Source organism: Nicotiana attenuata, chromosome 9, assembly GCF_001879085.1.
Source record: "Nicotiana attenuata strain UT chromosome 9, NIATTr2, whole genome shotgun sequence".
Lineage (NCBI taxonomy): Eukaryota > Viridiplantae > Streptophyta > Magnoliopsida > Solanales > Solanaceae > Nicotiana > Nicotiana attenuata.
This window is the reverse complement of record NC_031997.1, coordinates 32186126-32213858: the sequence shown is the minus strand read 5'-3', so window position 1 is coordinate 32213858 and position 27733 is coordinate 32186126.

Genomic DNA, 27733 nt, shown 5'->3' with positions numbered 1-27733 from the left:
GGATATTTTGGCCATCGGCCGACTCGGGAGCATCACCCGATGCCCCCTCTGTAGCTTCTCCAGCCCGAAGTTGGGCTGCGACAACATCAAACTCCGGCTCGGGAGCCACCATCTCTGCGACATGGGGGTCGATCAAGTTTTCCCCTCTCTCGGACGCCATCGAGAAATCATTTTCCCCCTCGCCTTTGACTCGGGGACTTCCCGTTTTCTCCAGAGTTAGGGCTGTCGCGTCGGCCTTAGTTTCTCCCGCCTTAATCCTCTTGGATTCCGAAAGTTCAATTGACGGATCCCTCTGTCTTTTCTTCCCTTCATCGGGTACCGAAGGACCCTCCTAACCAAGCGATGCTCCCTTCATCAAGCGGACCTCCCCCAGACCTACACAAATACAAGAAGTAAGCACAGGGAGTGAGAGCGCTATCAGTAGCAATTCAGATCGAAAGATACGACTGCAACAGGAGTGAAGGCTCACCATGGTCCTTAGCTTCCCATCGAGCTTGAGACAGATCACGCCACACTCGCTCAGCGTATGGGCAGGTCGAGTCCAGCCGGCCGACCCAGCCAGAGAGGTCCGCGACCGCGCTAGGGTAAATTGCTGCGGCTGCATTAGCAGAGGAAATTAAGTGTGTGGAAGAACGTACTTAAAAAGAAGCAAAGGAACGCTAGATAACGTATTTACTTACGTTCTATGTTACACCTCTCGGGGAACGACATCCTTTCCATCGGGATCAGGTCCGAAGTCCTTACTCGGACAAAGCGGCTCATCCACCCTCCGTTCCCGACTTCTTCGATGCAGGCAAAAAGGGCCCTCAGATCTCGGCAGTGAAGCTTAATCAGGCCCACACGGAAGAGACGAGGGTTGTACATCCTGATCAGGTGATCAAGAGAGAAGGGCATGTCCTCAACCATGTTCACATTGTACTGGAACATGTAGACAATGCGCCAGAACGAAGGGTGAATTTGGCCAAGGATCACTTGGTACCGTTGGCAGAAGTCGATAATCACGGGGTCTATCGGAGGCAAGGACGGCCCCACCGGCCCAAGGGTAAATGGGTAAGTATACACATTGAGAAAATTGGCTTTATATGGCGTTATATCCTCCTCCAGAGAAGGGATCTCCACAAGCACCGCATCCCCCAGCGGCAGTCAGTCATCACCCTTTCGACGTCTGTTATTGAGCTGATATACTGAGACACAAGCTCTCGACACCCCGGCTTCGAAGAAGGTCTCTCGACCTTGAAATCGGAAGTCGTCGAGAAAAATCCCGGAATGCATTCCTCGGCACGAGGAGGAACTGCCGTTTTGCCTTTGGGTGGAAGCGAAGAGGAGGAGGTCATGTTCTCCTGAGAAGCAGAGGAGGAAGCTTTCGTCATTCCTGAAAGATTTCAAAAGGGAAAGGGAAGTTGCGAAGGTAAAGGTAGAAGGAACCCTTTTTGGGAGCTTGCTAGTGCAGTGAGTTGTAAAGAACGAAAGGAGAAGTATTTATAGAAGCCCCACACGCGCGTTGAAGGGGGGCCAAGGGATAGCCAACCGATGTGATCAATGCGAAGGCTTTCGGGAGCTGTGTGTACGCCATCTTTTGGTACCTTGTAACTGTCGTCGTTACGGAAGTACCAGAGGGGCAGAAATTCAAGGTCGTTTCTTATCACTTTCACTCTAAGAAACGCGAGGGCTATCTGTATATGATAAAACCAAAGGGTCAAATTTCCCGTCGTTGTGATGGCTCGAGAGCATATTTCATAGGTTCGAGGCTATGATCGAAGTTCACCCTCGAGGCCTACCGACGCTCGACCACGGGGCGGTGTAGACCAACGATTATAATGAAAAAGCGGGGAGTTCCCTAGGCGCATATCTAGAGCTGATAACGTCTAGTGAGCTATGCTCAGATCTGAATCATGGCCTCAACTAGCTGTCTCATCTCCATATCTTTTGTAATTAATGCATTAGTACTATGTTGGGGTTGCCCCTCCTGTATAAAGGGGATCCCTGTCATTTTGTATCTATCTGTTGCTCCATACTAAAATATACAAGAACATTCTCTCTGCTCTCTAACATATTCTCTTAAGTTCATTACTTCATTTATTGCTTACATTCATTATGTTTTATTTATTGTTAATCATTTATTGCTTATTATTGGTCATAAAGAGCCGTCATTGATTTTATTCTAACTATTAGTCGCCTGTCGATTATCCGCGATAGCTCCCAGTCGAGCCTTAGACTCGGCCCCGAGGTCCTCGAATAAGCAAGCTCGAGGCCCTGATTATTAACCATTCGGTTTCGTTATCACTTTGCTCTCAAGCTCTAATCTCGTTTCTAAGTATTTCACATAGCATCAACTGCTTAACAACTAGCATAAAAATAGATCACGTATTTTTAGAATCCCATAATCAAATTTAATTGTTATTATCATTTTTACGGTAAACAGATACACCTTAATCCCCTCACTCGACACCACATGACCAAAAAATGCTACCTAATCAAGCCAGAATTCACACTTTGAGAATTTTGCATATAATTTCTTCTATCTCAAGGTCTGAAGCACGATCCTCAAATGTTGCACATGATCTTCCCGACTGCGGAATACACCAAGTTGTCGTTGATAAACACAATGATGAATGAATCAAGATATGGCTATAATACACTGTTCATAAGGTGCATAAATATTGCTGGGGCATTGGTCACCCCTAATGACATCACAAGGAACTCGTAGTGACCATAGCGAGTCCTAAAAGTAGTCTTCAGAATATTCGGATCCCGAATCTTCAGCTAATGATACCTTGATCTCAAATCAATCTTTGAGAACACTCTAGCACCCTGTAGCTGGTCAGATAAGTCATCAATGTGCGGCAATGGGTACTCGTTCTTCACTTTAACTTTGTTCAGCAGTCTATAATATTTACGTACTCACACTACACTTTTGCATTGAATGTGCTGGTACTGAGAAAGGTACTACCAGTGGTCATACGGGCGCATAGCCGTACTTCCACGGAGGCTTGGTGGTGAGTTACTTGCCTTGCTTTAATTTGCAGCACCGGAGTCTCCCTCTACCTTGTTTACTGTTTCTGTCTATTATACTTCATACAGTAGTTAAATTAGTTTTGTATATTATCTAGAACGCTCATGCACGCATGGCACCAAGTTTTGGGACTTCTAGCATTTATTTATTGTTGTACTTATTATTACTATCGTCGTGGTTTATGTATTATTCACACTTGATATTTTTGAGAAAGAAGTATGCACGGTTGCATGAGATCTTACTTATTTCGGTGTTTTAAAGGAAACTTCTATTTTTAAAAGTTAAAAAGGGATAATTTAATTTGAGGTTGACGTGTGGGCTTGACTAACAGCGGCATTAGGCACCATTGCGACCTATTATAGGTTTTGGGTTGTGACACTTTATCAATCGTAATTGGTTTATCTTGCATTGTTTGATGATATTAAGTCATTTTTTGTTAGGTTTGAGCTGTGCGGATACGAATTTTATGGGAAAAGCTATTTTTGAGTGTTGATTGGGCCTAGTTGAGGTATCTTGCCTAACTTTGTGGGGGAATGCCCCTTAGGATTGGGTCTAATTGTGCTATTTGATTAATGTGGAAGACGTGTATATGAGGTTATGAGTGTGTATACGGACTTATATGTGTAAAATTGATCGGTTTAGACTCTTAGCTTACTTATAAGCATTTAATTGAAGTTGTTATCAATCGTTCTATTTTTCGTTGTCAAGTATATTCTTTCATGTTTTAATTGAAGGTCGCCTTTCTAAGATTCACCAAACTTTATCAGTGGCAAAGTTCCGCTCCCGTTTTGAGGCTTTGTCTAATGAAACAGAAGAGATATCAAACTCATGGTTGGTTCACTTCTTCACTTTGGGCCTTAATTCGGATATTCAGACTAATCTTTTAATCTAGCATCCCAAAACGTTGGAGGAGGCAATGAGTCTAGCCAGTCTCTATGAACAACGCATTGAGTTGGAGCGGGGGCCCAATAGACCTATCCTGGGTAATACTCAACCTCTTCTTCCAACCCCTTCTAAATTTGCATTCACTCAAACACGGCCAACCTCTAGTGTTAACACCCTCGCTTTCGGAAAAATCCCTTTTAAACGCCTCTCTCCAATTGAGCTCTGACAACGGCATGAAAGGGGTTTATGCTACCACTGCGACGAAAAATACACTCCAAACCACAAGTGTAAAAACATAACCCAACTCCTTCTTTTCGATAATGAGTCAGAAACCCAACATTGTTTACCAGAACCCATTACCTTCGACAAGATTCCTTTAGAGGAATTCACAAACTTGGAACTTCTGGACAATTCTCCCATTTCCTATCATGCATTGGCAAGAGGACGTTCTGGTACCACCCTTCGATTTAAGGGTCATATTGGTGGCTCACCGGTCCAGGTGTTAGTGAATGGAGGTAGTACACCCAATTTTGTGCAAACCAGGGCCACAAATTTTCTCAATTTTACTATTAATTCTATTCCTCGTTTCCCTATTGTTCTGGGTAGTGGGCAAAGCCTAATTTATGAAGGGCTAATGCCTCAAGTAACCTTCACGGTCCAGGCTCTACACTTATTCTGGATTTGTATGTCCTACCCATTCATGGGGCGGACATTGTCTTTGGTGTGTCGTGGCTAGCGTCCTTGAGGACTGTATTCACAGATTATGATAATCAAATTTTTGAATTCAAACTCGAGGATAAAGGGGTTCGTTGGGTAGCCGACCCGCCCTTGGACATGCAGCAAGTGAAATTTCAAACCTTGCATCGTTAATCCGCAACTGAGGCAATAACATGTTATTTTTTCCTAATGATGGTTCAAGAGGGAGTCACCACTGATTTAGATCATCCCCAGAATTTGTCTAACGTTCTTGCCAACTTTGCTGATGTATTTCAAAAACTACAAGGGTTGCCTCCGCCCTGCCAGCAAGATCATTCAGTTCCGCTAATCCCAAATGTGGGCCTAGTTAATGTGAAGCCTTATCGATATCCCTATTATCGAAAATAAGTTATGGAATAATTGGTGTCCGATATGTTGTCCGAGGGTATAATCCGTCAAAGTACTAGCCCGTTCTCCTCTCCGGTGTTGCTAGTTCGAAAGAATGATGGTACTCGTCGATTTTGCGTTGATTAAAGAGCTTTAAATGAGATCAAAAACCATGTTCAATTTCCTATTCCCACTATTGCTGAATTATTTGATAAGCTATATGGAGCCAGATTCTTTTCCAAACTGGACTTATTATCGGGGTATCATCAGATACGAGTTAAGCCACACGATGTAGAGAAAATAGCTTTTCATACCCACGATGGGCATTACGAGTTCTTAATCATGCCATTTGGGTTGTCAAATACTTCGTCGACGTTCCAAGCTACAACATTCCAAGATACAATGAATGAGATATTCAGGCCACACTTGCGTTGTTTTGTTCTAGTTTTCTTCAACGACATCTTGGTCTATAGTACCTATTGGGTGTCCTATCTATAACATTTGGAACAAATTTTGCTTTTGCATCGCTCAAATCACCTACTGGCCAAAAGATTAAAATACTTGTTTGGGCAACCTCAGGGGACTACTTGGGTCACATGATTTCTGCCGAAGGGCTGGCTGTGGATCCACCAAAATTCAAGTGATACAATCTTGGCCCACGCCCACGTCCGTTAAAGATATTAGAAGCTGTTTGGGATTAGCAGGGTACTATTGCCGGTTCATTAAATATTATGCAGCCTTAACCAGCCCACTAACAGATCTCCTGCGCAAGGACTCGTTTCTTTGGACTACCCAAACCCAATCAGCCTTTGAGGAGTTAAAAGTCTGCCTAAGTTCCACTCAGTATAGGCCCTACCTAATTTCTAAGACGAGTTCACCTTAGATACAGATGCTTCAGGATTGGCCGTTGGCGCTGTATTATCTAAAAATGGTCACCCAATTGCATATTACAACCAGAAGCCTTGTCCAAAAATGCAACAGAATTTCACTTATCATCGAGAGATGTTCGCGATCATGCAAGCAGTCTCCAAATGGAGGTGATATTTGTTGGGAAGATGATTTACTATCTTTACGGATCAGCAACCATTGCGCAATCTCAGGGACCAAGTCATTCAAACTCCGAAACAACAAAAATGGTTGACCAAGTTGGTGACTTATGACTTTGACATTGTATATAATCCGTGAAGAAGTAACAAAGCTGCAGATGCATTATCCAGACCTCTTAAAGCCTCAATGATGGCCATTTCAACCAAAACTTTTGATTTCGTGGATGAATTGTGCTTGGCAAATAAAGGGCATCGTGAGTTAGTTGCCATTCAGTGTACCCTTAACAATGATTCTACAGCATATCCATATTTTTCCTTCAATGAAGGATTATTGTTTTTTTGGGGTAGATTGGTTCTTCCGTCTGATTCATCCCTTAAGCAGTACCTATTGCAAGAATTTCACAACTCTGCGGTAGGGGAACATGTCAGGGTAGCCAGAACATTCCACTGAATCTTCTAGTTTTTATTGGAAACACATGAGGAAGGATGTGAGTGCACACATTGCAGTTTATCAAGTTTTCCAACAAATGAAGGATATTTTCAAATATTCGGTTGGACTGCTTCAACAGTTATCAATTCCTTCCATGGTTTTCGAGGAGATAACTACGAATTTCATTACTAGTCTCCCTAGTTCGAAGGGTAAATCAACTATAACGACTATCGTGGATCGACTTTCTAAGTATGGCCACTTCATTACTCTTCCATCTTTATTTGTTAGAAATTTGTGTGGCTAGTGTGTTTGTCAGCAACATTATCAGACTCCATGGACTACCCCGAGTCATAGTCACTAATCGAGATCCTAGGTTCCTTCAATCCTTTTGGAAAGAAATCAATCGCCTTTAAGGAACTACTTTGGCCATAAGTACCACCTACTACCCATAAACGGATGGTCAATCTAAGGCTATTACCAAGTGTATTGAGCAATACCTTCGTTGCCGATAGTCCCCATTATTGGGTTCAAGTACTGCCCTGAGCCAAGTTTTGGTATAATACAGCGTACTAGACTTCAGTAGGGATGACTCCGTTTCAGGCCCTATATGGTAGAGAGCCACCCAATCTACTTCGTTATATCTTAGGCAGCTCCTCTGATGATTTAGTGGAGAAGTATATGCTGAAATGAGATGAAGTGCTGGACATTTTGATGTCTAATTTGCTTAAGGCTCAACATCGAATGAAGTTAGTGGCGGATAAGAAACGCACTGATGCACAGTTTGAGGAAGGTGACTGGGTGTATGTCAAGCTCGAACTGTATCGCCAGGTCTCCATGAGACTACAACACCATCATAAATTGGGCAGAAAGTATGTTGGACCCTTTAAGGTCGTCAAGCGAATCGAAAATGTGGCTTACAAGTTGGACTTGCCAGATTCTGCTCGCATCCATCCCATTCTCCACATATCATTTCTCAATAGGTGTGTAGGAAAACCTGATCAACAAGTCATTCCCTTGTTTCCTCAAGAACCCGAATCTGCAACTAATGCAAACCTTGAGGACAAGGTTTTAAATTCGAAGGGAGGTAATGTTATGAATGAGAAAGGTTTGGATAATAATTGGGAAGACATGCTAGAACAAGGAGCTGATGTGGATAATAGAGGCAGAGGTCAGAGGATTAAAAAGTCAAATTGCAGACTTGGAGACTACGTTGTGAACCACGGTTAGAGGATAGGGGTTAATTTATGGAGTGGGGACAAGGAATATGGTGGTTATATAATTGGCAGAGTCTTGGACGTATTAGCTAGGCTGATTTTTATGAATACTCTGTACCCTTCTCACACCAAATTCTTCTGGCATCTCACCCATTTCTTCTAGTGTCTCATCCCCTTCTATTTAATGTTCTATTGCTAGTTTTATATGTAATTTACAGTTATTAATGAAAACAAGTTTGGTTGTTGCTGTGAGTCTCTAAGTTTATCAGCTTTACATCAAAGAATTTAAATAATAAAGTCAATAGAAGAGAAAATCAAGGTTCAGAAAGGAGAAGATTAAAGTAAAAGAAATGTTGGAACCTTATTCTCGGACAGAATCACTCAAAAGTCTTTCCTAGGGTCAAATCTCTTGGATTGCTAAATCTCTGTCATTGTCAAATCAATCACGATCTGCATCTATCAAGGTCCTCAAACAGTCACAAAATTCAATGCTATATATTGGAAGAATGTTAGAAGAATCAAACATATTTTCGTTTAGCCAATTTCAAACTCTTTGTTCTACTTTTAACAAATATTGTACTTCTAGTTGATTTACTGTGTACTCAAAAGAGAAAAGAGAGAGAAATAATTGGTGAACTATTGTATCAACAGAATTAAGAGTGAAAGAAAAACATTCAAAGAGGAGTTGGTATATGCGTATGAATCTCATCAACCAAATTATACTCAAGTTACCATAAGAGCTTACAGAGATAACCCCATTGCAATTCAAAGAGACGGACTTGGATTTATATGAATTTGAACCATTATAAATTATACCGTGTCACTTTTACTTTTCTGTTATTTACTTTTAGTACTTATATTTGCCTATAGTATAAGTTGACTCATAGTTCAACTAAGTTGACTAAAAATTAAAAGAGGCCACAATTCATCCCCTTATTGTACTTTCACATATATCATGATTTCTCATACTAATATTGGCTCTCACACACATGATCAAATGGAATCATTAAAAAAAGGCGGAGAAAAAAAAAGCGTAAGAGCGCGTGAGTTACAACTATAAAGATGGGTGTAGTTTTCTTTCATTATGCTTCAACTTGAACTATTCCGATTTTGTCTTTCTTACTTGACGAGAGGCTCTCTTTTAATATCTTCTTCGTAATTCATCAACTGCATCTTCGTTGCAAATAATTTCATCTTGTTCAAATTTATTTGTTTTCAACTTCCAATATCATTTCTTGTCATTACAATCATCCCATAATAATGATTATTAAACAAAAATCTTGCTTTCGTTGTAATAATCATGATGCTTATAGTTAGAGAAAATCTAAGGAAGTTTTTCCAAATATCGAGAGAAGCCTGAAGCCCCCAAAAATAGTTTTTAAAACAATAGTGAGATAAGGCATAAGCCTCCAAAAATGGTTTTCAAAAAATGGATGATCAAAATATCAAATTAGTATGCCAATCTTGGGGATCATTATTTTTGGTGGTCTTTCTGTTTGCATGACTCCTCTTCAAGGGCAAATCCACCCTTTCCGGTAGAGATGGTATGACACCCACTAGGTTGGTATCATATATTTATGTAGAAATATTTCTTAAATAAGGTTAAATATTTGATCATGCCACCCCAGTCGCAAACTAGATAAAGGTGCCATGGTTGGTAGACCTTGTTGAAAGCTTTTCTCGTGTGTAAATTTCAAGTTCGAATTTATCTTGAACCTTGTTTGATCACTTTCCATTTTCGTTGTGCTTTTTATTTCCTTTGTCCCAGCCATTTTCGTTTTTTGGCTACCTCCCAGTTTCCTATTTATCGTTCATAATTTTTTTATATTGTTTCCTCTATTCTATTACTTTTTCTATGAACTTTAGCAAGAACACTCAATAAAGAGCCTCGGAAATTTAGAAATTCATTAAAATAAGCATTTCTCTTAATCTCACATATTTTAATTTTTTTTCTTTCAAAATAAAAAAACTTGGGTCTTAATAGGAATTTTTGATTGAGAATTTTTATAATTTCTTTATTTATTGTAAAATAAAAATTTGTGCTATTCTATGATTGTTAAATACAATTTAAATCTCTTTACTATTTAATTATGATGAATATTTCACAAGCATTGCCTAGAAAAATACGAGATTTATGATTTTAATTTTTGGGATCTTGTAGTTTATCTAATTCTGCATTGACTTATGGGATATAATTTATCTATTACAGATATTTTTTAAAAATTCTTATTCTTATTGGTGAAATTCCCTTATTGAAGATGTTATTTTACTTGTGTAAATTTATTTTTAGCATACAAAAAAAGATATAATTCCCTAGTGAAAATATTAATTTTATTTGTGTAAATTAAAATTTAGTAAGAACATAGATTAGAATAATGTACCGGTTACCCAACGAAGTAAAATCAAAACCCAGAAAAATTGCTCCTAAGTCTAACTTTGATTCTCTTGAAAAACAAAGTGTAGTTTCACAAACTAAATGTATTTCTTTATGTATGTTTTGCAAAAGGAAGAAGAGAAATCTTCTCTGTTAAGGAAGAAGAAGATTGCTAAGAAAGGTAGAGCAAATCCTTTCTTTCTGTTCGTTCATGCCCCACTTAATAGGAAGACCAAAACAAGTTATTAGAGAGGAAAAATTATTTGCTATGGAAAACCTGCTCTCAACTACACCCAATTGTGTGGTAACTTCTCCAAAGAAGTTATTTTAGTCCTAAACTCTATCTCTTCCCAAATGGGTTGGGTCAGCCCATATAGAGTGACCCGATATCTGAATTCAATACCCAACATTTTCCACTTCGCTTATGTGGCTAGAACTCAAATCAGTATCATGAATAAATAACACACTTAATTTATACAAACAAGTAGTTCGTGCGACTTGGGAGCATCAAGAGCTATAATATATTTCAAACCTATTAAGGTTATTTTAAATCTCTATGTAGAAATCCGATCACAATCGAAAAGGATTCACTACTAACATGAGGATCTTATTACTCGCTCTACCCTAGACATCACCTGCTACTCCAGTAGCTAGTAATTTAATCCCTCATCCTCGAAAGAGGTGAACTCGAGTTCATATTTAACTTTGTATTCATAATTACATTTGATACCCTCATGGTAAGTGTAATGGTCGACCTATGGATACAAGTTAAATTACTAAAATTTTAGTTGTCTTCCCTTTCTACTCGAATCATTCCATTCCAAATCAACTGCTTTCCTAGACATACACTGCATCGCCGTATTACTCATGGTTATTAGTGACATGCTAAAGTAGCAACATTGATTGGCACTTCAAGAGACAACAAAAGGTCAAAGGGTATTCCAATAAAATTTAATATAACTTCTTTGGGATCTCATACAATGAAGAAGTAGGGATTCATTCTTCCATTCTCTCACTGGTTGTTAGCACATGCGGTATGAAACACATATTATGGTAGTCTCACATTATATTGACGCATGTGTCTCATTCCATTAATTATTCAACACCATACAGATCTTGTTCTAGACACCTTCAATTGTCTAACCTGAGTTTCCCACTTCTATAATCCTCAAATCCCACCTTTTTTAGAAACTCGCATTTAGCATACAAAACAAGTCATACTCGAATGGTAAAATTCGTAAGTTTGACTAGTTGTCAAGACCGGCCTTTACAAGTAAATATAGCCTTGCATTATCCAAAGATTTATAAAGTCTCATCTCTTTACGATTCTTAACGTAAGAGACGATTTCTCATGTGAGAGAGACAATCTCGCCACTTGTTCGACACACTTTATCAACAAAACATCATCATATGCATACGAGATATAAGCATAAATTCAAGAGTCAAATATTGATGAGCATATTAAAATATTAAAGTCATTTTACAATACATAAATATGTTAATATCCTTCGCAAACCTAGAGCCATAACATGTTTATCAGACAGGTCTCTAGATATTTCCTTTGTAAAAGGATCAGCTATCGTGCTTCGCGTAGGAATGTACTGTAAATTTATCTCGCCACTTGCTACCATGTCTCTCACAAAGTTATACTTGATGTCAATGTGTTTGGTCTTGCTGTGATACTTAGGATCTTTTGTGTATGCAATAGTCGCTTGACTATCACAATATAGAGTCATGTGACCCAGAGAGTTCTTTGTAATATCCAAATGCTCAAAGAATCTCTTCAACCAAACAGCTTCTTGTACTGCAGACGCACAAGCCACGAACTCAGCTTCCATCGTTGAAAGGGCTGTACAGGTTTGATTCTAACTTTTCCATGATATAGCACCACCATTAAGTAAGAAGGCATAACCGGGATATTGATTTTCTATCATTCCAGTCACCAGCCCAATGAACATCTGTATATCCTCTCAAGTATAAATTATTTCCACTATAATATAGTGAAAAATCTATAGTTCCCTTCAGGTATCTGAAAATTCTCTTCACAACTTTCCAATTATCTCTTCCAAGATTGGAATGATACCTGCTAACTAGACCTACGACATTACAAATGTCTGGGCGAGTACATATCATAGTGTACATCAAACTCCCGACAGCACTTGAATACGGAACTCGAGACATGTATTCCTTTTCATTTTCAGTTGGGACACATTTCAAGGCCCAAACTTACACGTCTCGCTATAGGAGTATCCATGGGTTTGCAACTATTCATGTGAAAATTCTCCAAAATTTTCTTTATATACGTTTCTTGATAGACTCAATAACTTTTTGGAACAGTCTCTTTGGATCTTAACTCCAAGTATATAGTCTGCCTCACCCATATCTTTCATGTCAAATATGTAACGACCCTACCGGTCGTTTTATGAGTTACCGATCCATTTCCCCCATTTCTGCTTCTTTGCATCATCGCATTTTGTGGGTTAGTTTGAGTTCGGAGTGGTTTTTGCAGAGGAGTGAGACACTTAGTCTCTTAAGTTGGCCTTTTAGTTGGAAAAGTCAATCGGAAGTTGACTTGTCGGCAAACGATCTCAAAATTTAGTTTTTATGATTCGGATAGCTTCGCGAGGTGATTTGGGACTTAGGAGCGTGATCGGAATGGGCTTTGGAGGTCCATAGTAGATTTAGGCTTGAATTGGCGAAATTGGAATTTCGGCGTTTTCCGGTTGAGAGGGGAGATTTTGATATAAGGTTCGGAATGGAATTCTGGAAGATGGAGTAGGTCCTTTGTGTCATTTGTGACGTGTGTGCAAAATTCCAGGTCATTCGGACGAGGTTTGATAGACTTTTTGTTCAAAAGCAAAATTCGGAAGTTTTTTGAGTTCTTAGGCTTGAATCCTTGGTTAATTTGATGTTCCGATGTTGTTTTAGGTGTTTCGAAGATTGGTATAAGTTTGGATAGTGGTATATGGCTTGTCCGTACTTTTGGTTGAGGTCCCGGGGGCCTCGGGGTGATTTTGGATGGTTGACGGGAGGTTTGAAGTTGGGAATTGGCAGCTGAAGCTGCTGAAGTCTGTCATAACCGCACCTGTGGCTTGGGGACCGCAGGTATGGGCCCGCAGAAGCGCCACCAGGGTCGTAGATGCGGAATTGGGCATGAGGGGCTAAAACCGCATATGCGGGTGTTTGAGCGCACCTGCGATAGCGCAGGTGCGGATTACTGATCGCAGGTGCGGTCCATGGGCTGTTGAGTGAGTTTCGCGGATGCGCACCTGGGACCGCAGGTGCGGGTCCACAGGTGCGAGATTTTGTACCGCAGAAGCGATTTAGCTGGGGCAGAACATATATATTTGGCCCTTCGCTTTTTCAGCTCTTCTTCACCATTTTTAAATCGATTTCTGAGCTTTTTGGGAGATTTTGAAGAGGGAATTCAAGGGAGCTTAAGTGAGGTAAGATTTTTGAACAGAAAACACATTTCTATGGTGTTATTTCACGGATTAGGCTTGAAATTTATGGAAAATTAGTGGTTGAAATTGAAGAGCTAGGGCTTGAAATTGGAGACCAAAAATTAGGAATTTGAGGGGTCATTTGTGGTTGGAGGATAAGGATTCCATTGATGTTAATTTTGTCGGATTCCGAGACGTGGGCCCGGGGGTCGGTTTTGGCCAATTTCGGGTTTCTTGATGCAATTTGATTATTTTTGCATGGGCTTCGTTCCCTTAGCATATTCTAATGTTATGATACTGATTGTGGGTAGATTCGATGCGAGTTGAGGCCGATTCGAGAGTCAAGGGCATCGCGGGCTAGAGTTTGGACTGGATTGAGGTAAGTAATGATTGAAAATGTTGTCCTGAGGGTATGAAACCCTGGATTTAACATTGTTGTGCTATTTTGAGGTGACGTACACGCTAGGTGACGAGTGTGGGGTCGTACACCATTGGGGATTGTGACCTGGTCCGTCCCGTACGACTATTATGTCGCGTATTACTTGGAAACTATTTGATATTGTTACATTTTGGAAAGTATTATTGTGTTTGGGGCTACATGCCGTGTCTGGGCCTTGTGCCGATTGTTTGGACCCTTAGGGGCTTTTACTACTGATTTCCTCATTATTTTTCGGTTTGATGTTTACACTCAGTCATGCTATATTCTTAGTGTTTTCATAACTCGGTTTCATTCACCCCCTTTTGATTTCATAAATGATATTTTGAGTCGAGTACTTGTTTTACTGTCAGCCCGAGGGCTTGAGTGAGTTTTGACTGAGTAAGGCCGAGGGCCTGTGTTGTGAGGATGTTATGGGATCGAGCTCCACGCCACAGCATGTGGTACTGATTTGTGATATATGAGAGGCCGAGGGCCTTGTTTATTATGCCACGAGGTGGCTTGTGATTGTTATTGGCCGAGGGCCTGTTGATTATGCCATGAGATGGCTTGTTATAGCGCTTGGGCTGTAAGGAGCCCTTCCGGAGTCTGTACACCCCCAGTGAGCACGGGTACCCAGTGTGAGATGTGATATTGCCCGAGGGGCTGTTGTTGTTTCATGTTATTGCCCGAGGGGCCAATACGAGTGACTGTGAGATAGCCCGAGGGGTCTGGTTCTATTGATATTTTTGCCCGGTAGGGGCGGTTGTGGTACATGTTTTTGCCCGAAGGGNACATGTTTTTGCCCAAGGGGCTGTTTTACGTTTCTATACTTTTACGCACTGCTTCCATCACTCGTTTGAAACTATTGAAAGGTGTTTTAAAAATGTTTTACTGAACTGAGATGTTTTACGAGTTTTACTACTTTACTGCATTGTTCTGGACTTATACTGTTTTGCTGTAGTATTATGCTGTGGTTTGCGTGTTTTCTTACTGCTCAGCTGCCTTTACTTTTATTACTTACTGAGTTGGCGTACTCACATTACTCCCTGCACCTTGTGTGCAGATCCAGGAGTCCCGGGTAACGCTAGCGAGTGCTGATTGTCTTCCAGCAGGCTTTCGAAGTTGACTAGGTAGTTGCTTGGTGTTCGCAACCCAGTGCTTCTCCTTCCTATCTCTTTTAGTCTTGTATTAGCATTTCTATCAGACTATGTTGCCTTTATCTTATTACTATACGAGTTGTAGTTGCTCATGACTGGTGACACCCCGATGTCGGGATCTGTTTTGTTTCCGCGTTGTTCTATGCTATCTTACATTTTGGTTTTCAGCTTATTAATGACTTTTAAATGACTTATTATAATTGTTGGATTAGTTTTGGGGGTTTGTGTCGGCTGGCCTAGTTTCACGATAGGCGCCATCATGATCGGGTCCGTTTTAGGGTCGTGACAGTTGGATCAGAGCCAGTTACATAGGTCTTACGAGTCATTAGCAGGTTTAGTAGAGTCTCGCAGATCGACATGGAGACGTCTGTATTTATCCTCGGGAGGCTGCAGAACCTTTATAAAAACTTCTTATTCTTGAATTCCTGTCGTGCGAATCTATTGATGCTAGTACTAAACTTCAATCATTCATTCTCTCACAGATGATGAGGACACGCACTACCGGTCAGGATGGATGACCACCAGTACCACCAGCTAGGGCCACTAGAGGCCGAGGATGCGGTCGAGGCCGTGTTAGGGGCAGGGGTGTAGCCCGCACAGTAGCTAGGGCATCACCTGCAGATATACCAACAGCCCCAGTTCACGATCAGATCCCAGTTGTGGATGCCCCAGCAGCACTAGCTCAGGCACCGGTTGTGCCTATTGTCATTCTGGGTCTTCAAGAGACCTTGGCTCAGATCTTGACCGTGTGCACTAGTTTTGCCCAAGCGGTCGTAGTTTCTACTATCGCAGCCATTTCTCGGGCCGGGGGAGGCACTCAAACTCCCGCCGCCCGCATACCCGAGCAGGTTGTTCAAGGATTGCACACACCGGAGGCACCACCAGTCCAGCCGGTGGCAGCTGCTCAGGGTTATGTAGCTCCGGTTATGCCAGAGGACGAGCAGCACAGATTGGAGAGGTTTGGTAGACTTCACCTCCGACTTTCAGTGGTGCGGAGGGCGAGGATGCCCAGGGTTTCCTGAATAGGTGCCAGAGGATTCTTCGCACCACGGGTATCTTGGAGACCAGTGGGATCGCATTTACTACTTTTCAGTTTACTGGAGCTGCCTTCACTTGGTGGGAGTTTTATGAGAGGCATAGGCTTGTTGGTGCAGCGCCCCTTACCTGGCAACAGTTCTCCGCTCTCGTTTTGGAGAAGTATGTGCCACAGTCCCGTAGGGAGGAGCTGTGCAGGCAGTTCGAGCAGTTGCAACAAGGAGATATGACTATGACGCAGTATGAGATGAGGTTCTCAGAGTTAGCTCGTCATGCTATTTGGTTGGTTTCTACGGATAGAGAGAGGAACGGGAGATTCATTGATGGCCTCACATATCAGCTTCGGATTCTCATGACCAGGGAGAGGGTGTCAGGTGCTACTTTTGAGGAGGTTCTTGATATCGCTCGTGAGATTGAGTCAGTTCATCGCCAGGAGCGAGAGGAGAGGGAGGCCAAGAGGCCTCGTGGATCTGGTAGTTTTGGGGGTGCTCCTTCGAGAGGTCAGTTTTAGCACGGCAGAGGCCGCCCATTCAGGCATGCTCAGTCAGCTCGCCCAGGTTATCGTGGGGCATCATCGGGCCATGATTCTCACAGTTCTTAGCAGGGCATTCCTCACTCAGTGCCCTTATAGCCCAGAGTTCGTCCCGTGCTCCATCTATTCAGGGCTCTTCTATGCCAGGTGCATCTGCTAGTCATTCTGGTACTAGGGGTTCCTTTTAGTCCCCTCTCCAACACCAGGGAGTTGTTATGAGTGTGGGGAGTTGGGACATATGTGGAGGCAGTGTCCTCGTTGTCTTAGGGGTTCATCTCAGCAGATGAGTCAGGCATCGGCTTCAGCACCAGTTACGTCACCACCCACCCACCCAGCTAGGGGTGGAGGACAGTCATATAGGGGTCACCAGAGAGGGGGAGGTCGATCAGGTGATGGTCAAGCCCATTTCTATGCACTCCCAGCTAGACCTGATGCTATTGCTTCAGATGCGATGATTACAGGTATTGTCTCAGTCTGCCACATAGATGCCTCTGTGTTATTTGATCCTGGTTCCACTTTTTATTATGTGCCATCGTATTTTTCTCTCTATTTGGATATGCCCCATGAGTCTCTTGCTTCGTCTGTCCATGTATCTACTCCGGTGGACGATACTATTATTGTGGACCGTGTGTACCGGTCGTGTGTGGTGACCATTGGGGGTCTGGAGACTCGAGTGGATCTTTTGTTACTATGTATGGTGGATTTTGATGTGATTTTGGGCATGGATTGGTTATCCCCGTGCCGTGCTATTCTGGACTATCACTCTAAGATAGTAACATTGGCTATACCGGGTCTGCCACGGATGGAGTGGCGAGGTTCGACGGATTTTGTCCCCAGTAGGGTGATATCATTTTTGAAGGCCCAGCGGATGGTTGGGAAAGGTTGTCCTTCATACTTAGCATTTGTGAGGGATGTCAGTGTAGAGACTCCCAACATTGATTCTGTTCCAATTGTGAGGGACTTTCCCGATGTGTTTCCTGCAGACCTACCGGGCATGCCACCGGACAGGGATATTGATTTTGGTATTGACCTGGTGTCTGGCACCCAGACCATCTCTGTCCCAATGTATCGTATGGCGCCAGCGAAGTTGAATGAGTTGAAGGAGCAGCTTCAGGAACTCCTTGATAAGGGGTTCATTCGGCCTAGTGTTTCGCCGTGGGGTGCGCCTGTTCTGTTCGTGAAGAAGAATGATGGCACTATGAGGATGTGCATTGATTACAGGCAGTTGAACAAGGTTACAATTAAGAACAAGTATCCCCTGCCTTGCATCGATGATTTGTTCGACCAGCTTCAGGGAGCGAGGGTGTTCTCCAAGATTGATCTCCATTCAGGGTATCACCAGCTGAAGATCAGGGACTCGGATATTCTTAAGACAGCTTTTCGGACCTAATATGGTCACTATGAGTTCCTTGTGATGTCTTTAGGGCTGACCAATGCCCCAGCAACGTTCATGCATTTGATGAATAGCGTGTTCTGGCCTTATCTCGACTCGTTCGTTATTGTTTTCTTTGATGATATTCTGGTGTATTCGTGTAGTCAAAAGGAGCACACGGAGCATTTGAGAGTGGTATTGCAGCGGTTGAGGGAGGAGAAACTTTATGCAAAGTTCTCCAAATGTGAGTTTTGGCTCAGTTCAGTGGCTTTCTTGGGGCACGTGGTGTCTAGTGAGGGTATTCAGGTTGATCCAAAGAAGATAGAGACGGTTCAGAATTGGCCAAGGCCGTCCTCAGCCACAGTGAGTCGTAGTTTTCTTGGTTTGGCGGGTTATTAGCGTCGGTTCGTTCAGGGATTTTCATATATTGCATCACCCTTGACCAAATTGACTCAGAAGGGTGCTCCATTCTAGTGGTCAGATGAGTGTGAGGCGAGCTTTCAGAGGCTCAAGACTGCGTTGACCACAGCTCCAGTGTTAGTTTTGCCATCAGCTTTAGGTTCATATACAGTGTATTGTGATGCTTCGAGAGTGGGTATTGGATATGTGTTAATGCAGGAGGGTAGAGTTATTGCTTATACTTCTCATCAGTTGAAGCCCCATGAGAAGAACTGTTACAACCCATATTCACATACGTTAGTTCATGCCATAAGGTCGTCGACGTAAATCCATGAAGAGATTATCTTTGAGATGATAAGAGGTTAATCCTATTGGTCTTAAATGATACAAAGGTGTATAACGGTGGTTAACAAGTATTAGAAGTTAAACGAATCAAGGATGTTGTCAGCCGTATTTTTGAGTAAACCTAGGGGTGCTTAATACTCTCAAGAGGTCATATTTTAAGGTATATGAATCATAAAATATCCATATCATAGTCTTGAAGTCAAACGAGTTATGAAACAAAAGTCGACAAGAGTTGTTGCAACTTAAGTTCATAGTTTTACTTAAACTTTAGGTCAAATGTTATTAAGCTTTTTCTCCAAATATACTTGGAATTACGAGGTGATCTACCCACCAAATTGTAGATCTATGAGTCTAGTTTCCAACACATTAAACCTTTTATCAATACGACATTGGAGTAGAGAGATATAGACATTTTTGCGAGACTGCACAAGCTGCTAGGTGACAAGTAGGTGGGTCACCTACTTGGTTAAATGATAGCCCAAAAAGAGGCAATTTCGGGTCAGACAAAGAGCCCATTAAAAGGATTATCTTCTGCAATATATCCCTCATTATATTTCACAAATAACCAGACCTAAACCCCTGCAAACTTCCTCCCAAAAATTATCCACAAACCCTAATTGATTTTCCCTCTCTTTCAAGTTCAAATTGGGGGTAAACCCTAGAGTTTGAAGAACTAAGGGAAGGGCTGAGTTATCCAACAAGTAAGGTGAGTTTACTGATCTCTTTCATACATTTATTCTGCTGTGAATTCATGGTAATTCGTTCTATACATGTAAGAACTCACGGGACGGTGATCGGAAGCCGTGAGTTCGAGTTATTCACTTGTAGCGGACTGTTTTGTGGACTGTTTTGTGTTGCTGTTGGGCTGCGTGTTTTACTACTGTTTTGTGGAGTTTTGGAGGAGGAAGGGTGTGGAGAAACACCATATAGATGTAGGGTTGTGGGCTGGTAGTTCTTCGTAACATTTCCGGGTCGTTTGACACGACTACGGTGGCCGTCGTATGTATGAAGTGATTTAGTTGTGCGTGGACTGTTTTGGGAGGCTCAATATGATTATTATTGATGTTGTTTGGGCTGTTTGGTGATTGTTTGGAATTGTGTGAAGTCATATATATAGGGGAGATGCTGTCTGTTTCATCGTAAAATAGGTTGTGGTCGATACATAATAGTTATGACGCTTGAATGGTAACTATAGTATCGTTTCTCTTATTGTAGACTAAGGAGTCGGGAAAATTACATAGCTTGAGATTGGGGGAGTATATACAAGGTATGTGAGGCTATCCTTTTCCTTCTTTTGCACGACTCCGATTGTACATAATGTAATGAACGAGCTTCCAAAGATACTCTACTCTTAGAAGCTAGCAGTACTTACATTGTTTCCCCTCTTATGGAACGATTGATGTTGATGTTGCTTCTCTTATTCTTATGTTATCAATGTTATTGGTACTTCCTGATTCTTATAAGGTTCATGGTGAAGGGTTAGTCCTAATAACGTGTACAGAGGATACCGACCTTACGTCACTCCGAAAGGTTTAGAACGTGAGTCCATGAGTCGAGCATGAATTATATATATGTATCTATTTTAGTCTACCGAGCCGCGCTATAGTCGGCCGGGTACGGCACCTATTGTGCAACCACTGATCAGTTGGGTTTTACCGAGCTCCACGTGGCCGGGTACGTTTTTACCGAGCCTATTACGGCCGGCTACGATATGATGATGATGATGCCCACAGAGGCGTATGTTTTAAAAGTTTATGTATATATACATATGTATCACGCATTTCATGTCAGTAGCCCTTAGAGGTACCTAGATGTTATAGGTTGTTTATTCTCTATCCTTGCTTACATTACTGTTCGTACTTATGGTTCCCTGCCTTACATACTCAGTACTTTATTCGTACTGACGTCCTTTTATTTGTGGACGCTGCATGTCGTGCTGCAGGTCCTGATAGACAGGCAGGCGCAGCTCCCCCACCATAGTAGGCTGTCCAGTTCAGCGGTGATTGGCGAGATCCCTTCTTCGGACTTGCCTTGGTCTTGGTATGCATTTTTGTTATAGATATTATGGGTATGTCGGGGCCCTATTCCGGCTATGTTGCAACACTTATGTTCCTTTAGAGGCTCATAGACAGGTGTCGACTCATGTATAGTTCGGTAGGCCTTGTCGGCTGGTTTTTGTTGTATAGTCTCTCATGGTAGTGTGGTAGCTCATACCTTATATATAGGTTCTTGATTGTCTAGTCATCCCATGTTATGTATGTTCATGCCATCATATTTTATTGTTGGTTGTCCATGACCCATGTCTACCATTTATATTGATCTCGTCAGCCCTAAAAGATAATAAAGAAGGTTAGATAAAATGTATGTTGGTACTCGGTAAGTATGGCCGGGTGCTAGTCATGGCCCTCCAGTTTGGGTCGTGACAAGAACTACCCTGTTCATGATCTAGAGTTGGCTGCCATTGTTCACGCGTTGAAGATTTGGAGGCATTACTTGTATGATGTGTCTTGTGAGGTGTTTACTGATCATCGTAGCCTCCAGCAACTTGATCAAACAGAAGGATCTTAATTTGAGGCAGCAGAGATGGTTGGAGCTGCTAAAGGACTATGATATTACTATTTTGTACCATCCAAAGAAGGCCAATGTAGTGGCCGATGCTTTGAGCCAGAAGGCGGTGAGTATGGGCAGTCTTGCATTTATTCTTGTTGGGGAGAGACCTCTTGCAATTGATGTTCAGGCCTTGGCCAATCGGTTCGTGAGGTTGGATATTTCGGAGCTCAGTCGGGTATTGGCTTGTGTGATTTCTCGGTCTTCCTTGTTTAATCGCATCAGAGAGCGCCAGTATGTTGATCCTTATTTACTTGTCCTTAAGGACAGAGTTCAGCACGACGATGCTAGAGATGTGACCATTGGTGATGATGGGGTGTTGAGGATGCAGGGTTGGATTTGTGTGACCAATGTGGATGGGCTTCGGGAGTTGATTCTGGAGGAGGCCCATAGCTCTCGGTATTCCATTCATCCAGGTGCCGCAAAGATGTATTAGGATCTGAGACAGCATTACTGGTGGAGGAGGATGAAGAAAGACATTGTGGGATTTGTAGCTCGGTGTCTCAATTGTCAGTAGGTGGAATATGAGCATCAGAGATCGGGTGGCTTGCTTCAGCAAATGGATATTCCAGAGTGGAAGTGGGAGCGGATCACCATGGACTTTGTAGTTGGGCTCCCACGGACTTTGAAAAAGTTCGATGTTATTTGGGTGATTTTGGATTGGCTGACATAGTCCGCGCACTTCATTTCTACTTGTACTACATATTCTTCAGAGCGGCTGGCAGAGATCTATATCCGAGAGATTGTTCGCTTTGCATGGTGTCCCAGACTCCATCATTTCAGATAGAGGCACTCAGTTTAGTTTGCAGTTTTGGAGGGTCGTGCAGAGAGAGTTGGGTACTCTGGTCGAGTTGAGCACGACTTTTCACCCTCAGACGGACGGGTAGTCCGAGCGCACTATTCAGATATTGGAGGCCATGTTGCGCTCTTGTGTGATTGACTTTGGTGGTTCATAGGATCAGTTTCTACCTCTCGCGGAGTTTGCTTATAACAACAGCTACCAGCCGAGTATTTAGATGGCTCCATATGAGGCTCTATATGGGAGGCGGTGTAGATCTCCGGTTGGATGGTTCGAGCCGGGTGAGGCCAGGCTTTTGGGTACGAACTTAGTGCAGGATGCATTGGACAAGGTGAAGGTGATTCAGGAGAGACTTCGTACAGCGCAGTCGAGACAAAAGAGTTATGCTGACAGGACGGTTCGTGATGTATCCTATATGGTAGGGGAGAAGGTTCTACTGAAGGTTTCACCCATGAAGGGTGTTATGAGATTTGGGAAGAATGGTAAATTGAGTCCTCGGTTCAATGGGCCTTTTGAGGTGCTTCAGAGGATTGGGGAGGTGGCTTATGAGCTTGCCTTGACACCTAGCTTGTCGAGTGTGCATCCGGTATTTCATGTTTCTATGCTTCGGAAGTATATTGGGGATCCGTCTCATGTTCTGGATTTCAGCACGGTTCAGTTAGAGGGTGATTTGACCTATGATGTGGAGCCAACAGCTATTTTGGAGCGTCACGTTCGAAAGTTGAGATCAAAAGATATAGCTTCAGTGAAAGTGCAGTGGAGAGGTCGGCCCATGGAGGAGGCCACCTGGGAGACCGAGCGGGAGATGCAGAGCAGATATCCTCACATATTTGAGGTTTCAGGTATGTTTATTGACTCGTTCGAGGATGAATGTTTGTTTAAGAGGGGGAGGATCTAACAACCTGGCCGGTCGTTTCATGAGCTACCGCTGCGTTTCGCCCATTTCTGCTTCTTTGCATGTTGTTCAGCTGTATTTCATCGCATTTTGTGGGTTAGTTTGAGTTCGGAGTGGTTTTTGTAGAGGAATGAGACACTTAGTCTCTTAAGTTGGCCTTTTAGTTGGAAAAGTCAACAGGAAGTTGACTTGTGGGTAAACGATCTCGAAATTTGGTTTTTATGATTCAGATAGCTTCGGGAGGTGATTTGGGACTTAGGAGCGTGATCGGAATGGGTTTTAGAGGTCCGGAGTAGATTTAGGCTTGAAGTGACGAAATTGGAATTTTGGTTTTTTCGGTTGATAGGGGAGATTTTGATATAGGGGTCAGAATGGAATTCTGGAAGTTGGAGCAGGTCCGGTGTGTCATTTGTGACGTGTGTGCAAAATCTCAGGTCATTCGGACGAGGTTTGATATACTTTTTTATCAAAGGCGGAATTCAAAAGTTTTTGGAGTTCTTAGGCTTGAATCCTTGGTTAATTTGATGTTCCGATGTTGTTTTAGGTGTTTCCAAGATTGGTATAAGTTTGGATAGTGGTATATAACTTGTCCGTACTTTTGGTTGAGGTCCCAGAGGGCTCGGGGTGATTTCGGATGGTTGACGGGAGGTTTAAATTGGGAATTAGTAGTTGAAGCTGCTGAAGACTGTCATAACCGCATCTGCGGCTTGGGGACCGCAGGTGCAGGCCCGTAGAAGCGCCACCAGGGTCATAGATGCGGAATTGGGCATGAGGGGCTAAAACCGCAGATGCAGGTGTTTGAGCGCACCTGCGATAGCGCAGGTGCGGATTACTGATCACAGGTGCGGTCCATGGGCTGTTAAGTGAGTTTCGCAGCTACGCACCTGGGACCGCAGGTGCGAGATTTTGTACCGCAAAAGCGGTTTAGCTGGGGCAGACATATATTTGGCCCTTCACGATTTTCAGCTTTTCTTCACCATTTTTAAATCGATTTTGGAGATCTTTGGGAGATTTTGAAGAGGGAATTCATGGGAGCTTCATTGAAGTAAGATTTTTGAACATAAAACTCGTTTCTATGGTGTTATTTCACGGATTAGGCTTGTAATTTATGAAAAATTAGTGGTTGAAATTGAAGAGCAAGGGCTTGAAATTGGAGACAAAAAATTAGGGATTTGAGGGGTCATTTGTGGTTGGATTTTGGTAAACTTAGTATGCATGAACTCGTGGGAGGATAAGGATTCCGTTGATGTTAATTTTGTCATATTCCGAGACGTGGGCCCGGGGGTCGGGTTTGGCCAATTTTGGGTTTCTTGATGCAATTTCATAATTTTTGCATGGGCTTCGTTCCCTTAGCATGTTCTAATGTTATGATATTGATTGTGGGTAGATTCGACGCGAGTTGAGGCCGATTCGAGAGTCAAGGGCATCGCGGGCTAGAGTTTGGACCAGATTGAGGTAAGTAATGATTGTAAATGTTGTCCTGAGGGTATGAAACCCTGGATTTCACATCGTTGTGCTATTTTGAGGTGACGCACACGCTAGGTGACGAGCGTGGGGTCGTGCACCGTTGGGGATTGTGACCTGGTCCATCCCGAACGACTATTAAGTCGCGTATTTACTTGGAAACTATTTGATATTGTTACACTTTGGAAAGTATTATTGTGTTTGGGGCTACATGCCGTGTCTGGGCCTTGTGCCGATTGTTTGGACCCTTAGGGGCTTTTAATACTGATTTCCTCACTGTTATCAGTTTGATGTTTAAACTCAGTCATGCTATGTTCTTACTGTTTTCATAACCCGGTTTCATTCACTCTCTTTTGATTTCATAAATGTTATTTTAAGTCGAGTATTTGTTTTACAGTCAGCTCGAGGGGCTAGAGTGAGTTTTGACTTAGTAAGGCCGAGGGCCTGTGTTGTGAGGATGTTATGGGATCGGGCTGCACGCCGCATCATGTGGTACTGATTTGTGATATATGAGAGGCCAAGGGCCTGGTTTATTATGCCACGAGGTGGCTTGTGATTGTTATGAGGACGAGGGCCTGTTGATTATGCCATGAGATGGCTTGTTATAGTGCTTGCGTTGTACGGAGCCCCTCCCGGAGTCTGCACACCCCAGTGAGCGCGGGTACCCAGTGTTAGATGTGATATTTCCCGAGGGGCTGTTGTTGTTTCATGTTATTGCCCGAGGGGCCGATACGAGTTATTGTGAGATAGCCCGAGGGGCTGATTCTATTGATATTTTGCCCGAGGGGCGGTTATGGTACATGTTTTTGCCCAAGGGGTTGTTTTACGTTTCTATACTTTTACTCACTTCTTTCATCACTCGTTTGAAACTATTGAAAGGTGTTTTAAAAAGGTTTTACTGAACTGAGATGTTTTACGAGTTTTACTGCTTTACTGCATTGTTCTGAACTTATACTGTTTTGCTGTAGTATTATGCTGTGGTTTGCGTGTTTTCTTACTGCTCATATGCCTTTACTTTTATTACTTACTGAGTTGGCGTACTCACATTACTCCCTGCACCTTATGTGCAGATCCAGGAGTCCTGGGTCACGCTAGCGAGTGCTGATTTGTCTTCCAGCAGGCTTTCGGAGTTGACTAGGTAGCTGCTTGGCGTTCGCAGCCCAGTGCTTCTCCTTCCTATCTCATTTAGTCTTGTATTAGCATTTCTATCAGACTATGTTGTCTTTATCTTATTCCTAGACGAGTTGTAGTTGGTCATGACTGGTGACACCCCGATGTCAGGTTGTGTTTTGTTTCCACACTGTTCTATGCTATCTTACATTTTCGGTTTTCAGCTTATTAATGACTTTTAAATGACTTATTATAATTGTTGGATTAGTTTTTGGGGGTTTCTGTTGGCTGGCCTAGTTTCACGATAGGCGCCATCAAGACTGGATCCGTTTTAGGGTCGTGACAAAATGACTTTGAAAGCCATGACTTGATAGTTTTCAAATACTCCAAATTGTTTCCGGCCAACAAAATATCATCCACGTAAAGAGAAAGAATTACAAACATCCCATTGGACTTCTTCACATAAATGCAATGGTCTTCATTGATTATGGTAAAATCATACGAGATCACCTCCTTGTGAACTCTCAAATACCATTGCCTTGAAGATTGCTTCAGGCCATAAATAGATCTTTTCAATTTACAAACCTTCTTTCTTGGCCTTTAACAATGAAGCCTACATGTTGTTCCATGTAGATTTCTTCATTTAGTTCCATTGAGAAAAGTTGTCTTCGCATCCATTTGATGTAATTCCAAATCCAAACGTGCAACAATAGCCAAAAGTAAGGGAATTGAGGTTGTCACGACCCCAGTTCGCCCTCCGTGAACAATCGTGACGGCACCTAGTCTCTACGACTAGGTAAGCCTAACAAACTGCAGAAAAAGAAACAATAGAATAAAACTAGTCAAAAACTGCGGAATAACATAATGAAACATTTAAGATGCCGCTCGGCATATATAATAGAAACTCTCAAACTGAAACTACATTTCCCAAAACCCGGAATCCCATGAAATCACAAGCTATGGAATACATATAAAGTGTCCTAACTCCAGAGTGTCTAAACAAAAGAAGAAATACAGAAGGGCTATAACGAAAAAAGAGAGTAGATAGGGACTCCTCGGTCTGTGGACGTGGCAGATATACCTCAAAGTCTCTAGAGATTGCCTCGCCTTGCTAACGATATGGCTGAGTCGATGTACCTGGATCTGCACACGAAAAATATGTGCAGGAAAGGGCATGAGTACACCACAGCGGTACCCAGTAAATGCCAAGCCTAACCTCGGTCGGATAGTGACGAGGAAGGTCAGGGCCCTACCGGCTATAAAACATAAAGCAAGATAAGACAGTGGGTGCAACAGTATAATCAAAACAGTATCAGAAAATGAGAAGAAATCAGAGACAAATATACATTCAGTACACAAAAACATCGACAGGGGAGCTCCCGGGATCCCGTCATGTAGTCCCAAACGTAAATACTGGGGGATCTCTCAGTATCCTCAATATGTGTGCTAGGGATCTCTTGGTATCCCAAGGATCTCTTGGTATCCTCAATATAAGTACTGGGGATCTCTTGGTATCCCGAGGATCTCTTGATATCCTCAATATATGTACTGGGGATCTCTTGGTATCCCGAGGATCTCTTGGTATCCTCAATACATGTGCTGGGGATCTCTTGGTATCCCGAGGATCTCTTGGTATCCTCAATATATGTGTTGGGAATCTCTTGGTATCCCGCACTACAGTCAAAATCAATATATGCGCAGGGGATCTCCCGGAATACTCATCCGTAGTCCCAAAATAAAAAGACAACAATATCAAGGAGGGAATCCACAATTTCATTCAAGAGCGAAACAGTATGAAGTAACACAGTATAATGATAAGAATAACAACAATTACAATAGAGAAAAATATCGCAGAAAGAATACAGCTAACACAAAGATAGCAACTGGGGATCTACTAGGATATCGTCTTGTAGCCCCCAAATGTAAATATCCAGCAACCGGGGATCTACCAGGATACCGTCCTGTAACCCCCAAATGTAAATATCTAGTGGATATCCCGGGATACCGTCCCGTAGTCCAACTCATAGTGCGCGGGGATCAACCGGAGTCTCGATCTGTAGTCCCAAATGTAAATACCCAGTACTGGGGGAATCTACCGGGTGCAGTCCCGTA